Source organism: Condylura cristata, unplaced genomic scaffold, assembly GCF_000260355.1.
Source record: "Condylura cristata isolate star-nosed mole 26May11 unplaced genomic scaffold, ConCri1.0 scaffold00003, whole genome shotgun sequence".
Classification (NCBI taxonomy): Eukaryota; Metazoa; Chordata; class Mammalia; order Eulipotyphla; family Talpidae; genus Condylura; species Condylura cristata.
Window position 1 is genome coordinate 19,809,424 of NW_004567104.1, and position 4,336 is coordinate 19,813,759.

Sequence of the window (4,336 nt, forward strand, 5' to 3'; positions counted from 1 at the left end):
GGGCGGCTTGGCCGGGCTTCGCCCGTTCCCTCGCCTCTCCGGTGCGCTCCCGCGGCGCCAGGCGGGGCCTGTGCTTCGGCGGGAGATCCGGAGAAAGGGTGAGTGTTGGCGGGAGCGGGATGGGACCGGCAGGGCGCGCGCTCTGCTCTCCGGGGCATTGTCTGGGCGGGGGCGGCGCGGGCACGTGCGCGCCCCTCCCCCACCCCGCCTGCGGCTAGGACCCCTAAGCGGGCGAGCAGGCGGGGACGGATCCTGCAGAGGGGAGAAGATCCAGACAGGAGGTTGGATCGCGGCTGAATGTGTATGTCGGGGGAGTCTCGGAAGCGGGAACCCGGAATTTGGGGGGCTGTGTATCGGGGGTCCTTTTCTAAGGGGTATAGCGCTCTTTGAGTGAGGTGGGCGCCCCTTGGGCCTTAGATCTCAGCTTTCTGTGTGTTAGTTAAGCTTGGGGGCCTGTGATGGGGTTGCAGACGAGATTTGGCCCCAGCACCAGCAAGTTGTGGATTTACCCACCAAGAATCCTGGAATCTCCCTCCAACCTGTCGCCATCCCTACCGCCCCTCCCCGGTGGAGGATAAGTAGGATTCAGCAGGTTTGGAGGCTATTCCAAGAACTGTGCCCTACCTAGTGAAAACACCGGAGGTGTGAGACAGTGTGGGCTTGGAGTGGAAGCTTGGGAAAGTGAGTACTTGGAAGAAAGACTGGCTTGGTGGATTGTGGCCAGATTGCTTGCAGAAGACAATGAGGTTTCAATCAACCTTGTTATTTCTATTATGAAAGTAATTATGTTAAAACATAGAAAGTAGAGGACGAAAATGTTTCCAGTAACCTACAGCCCCGACACATCATCGTTTTAGTGTTTTTCTGTGTCTATTTCTAATATTTTTATGTAAACATTTAAGAATTTCTCTGCAGTTTTCCATTCCCTTTCATTCTTAACATGTGAAAGTGCGATGTAGTATGAGCCGATATTCAGCAATATTTCCTCTTAATAAGCAAGTAAAAGGGAAAAATGTAAAGAATACAGGCAAGATAAAAAATACCCTTAGTTCTACCGTCTAGAGATATTATCATGGAGTGTGTATTTGGTTGTATCCTTTGAAAGATAGGAGCAACTGATGTCCTGATTAGGAATTTGGAATTTGGTTTTTAAGGGGATCCTTTGAAAATGTTAGGTAAGGCACGAAGCCATAATTCGACTGCTGTGTGATGGAAAGGAACTGGAGAGCATTTGGATGCTCTTTGCAGGAATTTAGAGAAAGTGTAAATGGAGAAGTGAAAATCAAGGCTCAAACTCTCCAATACAGGGAGAGGTAGATTGAACACAGAAGGGAAGAAACAGCCAGTGAAGTAAGAGAAAAAGCAGGAGATTGGGTGTCATGGAAGCCAGGAGAGATACCTTTCTGGAAATTGGAGAATTGGTATTCTTATCGTTGCTTCTGAGTTACTTAGTAAGATATTCAGCTGGATCTGGCAAAGTGGAGGTTACTGTCCAAAGTTCTAGTAGAAGTGGAAGGTGGAAGCTACGTTCAAACAGTTGAATGGCACTAAGTATAAATGACCAATTCATTATGAAGTGAGTTTGGATTAGGGAAAAATCACAGATTTTCATGACATCTTATTTCCATCTGCCTCCAAACCAGATTTGACAGATGAAAAGTGGTTTAATTTTTTTTCCATTACTAGTAAGTTTGAACCTGTGTTATGTTTATTGGCCATTGTGAATTCATATTTTGTCCTTTGTGCATCTTTTTTATTTGTGCTTATCAGTTTCTGATTGTCAAAAATTCTTTAGATATTAAAAAAACCCCTCTGCTGAGATAAGAATGCATTTATTACAAATACTTTATCAGGAAGGACATGGTTAATGGAAAAAACATGCTTACTTAACTCTTAGGTATACTTTGTTTTTCAGTTGTGGTAAGATACACATAGCAAAATTTACCACCTTAACTACTTTAAGTGTACATTCCAGTGGCATTGAAACATTTATAATATTGTGCAATCATCTCTACTGTCCATAACTTTTTCATCTTGTAAAACTGAAACTTTAAAATCCTCAGTTCCTCTTTTTCCCCTTATCCCTGGCAGCTTCCATACTACTGTCTTTGATTTTGACTACCTCATACTATTGGCATCATGTGGTATTTGCCTTTTTGTGGCTGACTTGTTTCACTTAGCATGAAGTCTTTAAGGGTCAGCCATGTTGTGGCATGTGTCAAAATTTCCTTCCTTTTTAAGACTGAATAATTGTTCCATGTATGCGTATGTCACATTTTGTTTATTCATTCATCTGTCCATGAGCACTTGAGTGCTGTTCATCTTTTGACATATGAATAAAGCTTCTAAGAATAAAGCTGCTAATGCAAGTATCTTTTTGAATCCCTGCTTTAGTTCTTTGGGCCATAAACCCAGAAGCAGAATTGCTGGGCTATATGGTAATGCCATTTTTAGTTTTTTTAGAAACTGCTGTAGTTTTACCCAACAACTGCACCATTTTCCATTCCCTCCAACAGTACAGACTGGTTCCAGTTCCTCTATGACTTCAGCAGCACTTGTTTTCTGTTTGGAGAATAGTAGACATCCTAATTAATGTGTGTAAAATTGATACTTATAGCAGTTTTGATTTTTCCTCATCTAATATTGGGAATATTGAATGTTTTTTCATGTGCTTATTGGGTATTTGTGTATCATCTTTGGAGGAATACTTTCCCTATTTTAAAATTGATTTGTTTGGCTCTGTGTTGAATTTTAGGAGTTCTCTCTACTCTAGGTCTTGTCCTTTATCAGATACATGATTTGTTTTGTAATTATTTTCCCCCATTCTGAGGATGTCTTTTACTCTGTGGAGCATGTCTTTTGATGCACAAAATTTGTAAATTTTCATGAGCTCTGTTTCTGACTATTTTTTGGTCATCTGTGCCTTTGATGTCATCTTATTAGACATATCTTAATAGATCATTGCCAAATCCAACATTGTGACTTTGTGTCTTAAGTTTTCTTTTAAGAGTTTCATTATTTTAGATCTTACATTTAGGCCTTTGATTCACTTTGAGTTCATTTTTGTTAATAGTATTAGTAAGAGTCCACAACTTTATTGTTTTACATAAGGGCATCTAATTTTCTTAGCACCGTTTGTTGAGCACTCTCATTTTGAATGGTCTCGGCACCCTTGTCAAAAATCATTTAACTAGTGCTGTGGTTTATTTCTGGACTCTCTGTTCTAGTCCTTTGGGGAATAGGCTGTTTTTATGCCAGTTCCACATTGTTTGGCTTACTGTAGCTTTGAAGTAAGTTTTGAAATCAGGAAGTATGAGTCCGGGGAAGTATTAGTTCTTCAGTTTTGTTCTTTTTCAAAGTGGTTTTGGTTATTCAGGGTTCCTTGAGATTTTATATATAGTATGGGTTTTTTCTAAAAGTTTATTTCAAGAAGTTTCATTGGGGTTTTGATAGGAATTGCTTTGAATGTTTCACTGGCTTTGGGACATTTTAATAATAGTAACTTTTATATGGCTGTGTTTCTTTTTATGTCTTTGATTTCTTTCAGCAGTATTTTGTAGTTTCATTGTATAGAACATTCACCTCTTGATCTAAGTTAATTCCCACATACTTTATTCTTTTTGATGCTATTATAAGTGGAATTGTTTTGTCATTTCCTTTTCAGATTGTTACTTGTAGAAGTGTTAGTGATTTTTTGTCTGTTTACTTTCTATACTGTAATTGCTGAATCTATTCATTCTAGCAATTGTGTAGTGGAGACTTCAGGATTTTCTACATATATCATCTCATATTAAAATGCTTTCATTCGGCCCTCGCTGGTGGCGCAGCGGGTTAAAGCACTGCACTGAGAAGCTAAAGCCACTTCCACATGAGTTCGATTCCCGCCTCCCCCGGAGGTGACCGCATGGCATGGCAGACCTCTCCTGACCTGCCCGCCGCTCCCCTAGTGTACTTATTCGATCTGCCTGTTCTGTTCCCCACTCTGTCTCTGGTGAAGCCTCTCACCACCCCTGAGCCTCTGGCCTGTACCCCAGCTCTGTATATACAAATAAATAAATCTTAAAAAAAAAAAATGCTTTCATTCACTGGATGAATACATCCATTTGGGTGAATATATAACTTGCTATAGACTACATTGTTTATTATAAAGCATATAGGAGAATAGAACTGATATTTAATGTGTAATTTCAGCCCAAATGTGATGTACATCATCTAATCTTGAGAGTGCTCTGTTAGGAATTTTAGAAATGTTTCCTTTTATCATTGAACCGTAGATTTTTATTCAAATCTTAACTGCCACTTCCTCAAGTTGGCCTATATCTGCTTTTTTTTTTTT

The 4,336-nt window shown here is 40.1% G+C and overlaps 1 protein-coding gene across 1 annotated transcript in view; it reads left to right on the top strand.

The window, feature by feature from the left end:
- The first annotated feature begins 24 nt into the window (after positions 1-24).
- Positions 25-4,336, top strand: part of YEATS2 (YEATS domain containing 2) — a 94,717-nt gene continuing 90,405 nt past the window's right edge. Inside the window, exon 1 of the mRNA XM_004675020.2 lies at positions 25-98. The gene's annotated coding sequence lies outside the window, so the exon portion shown is untranslated. The remainder of the gene's footprint in view (positions 99-4,336) is intronic.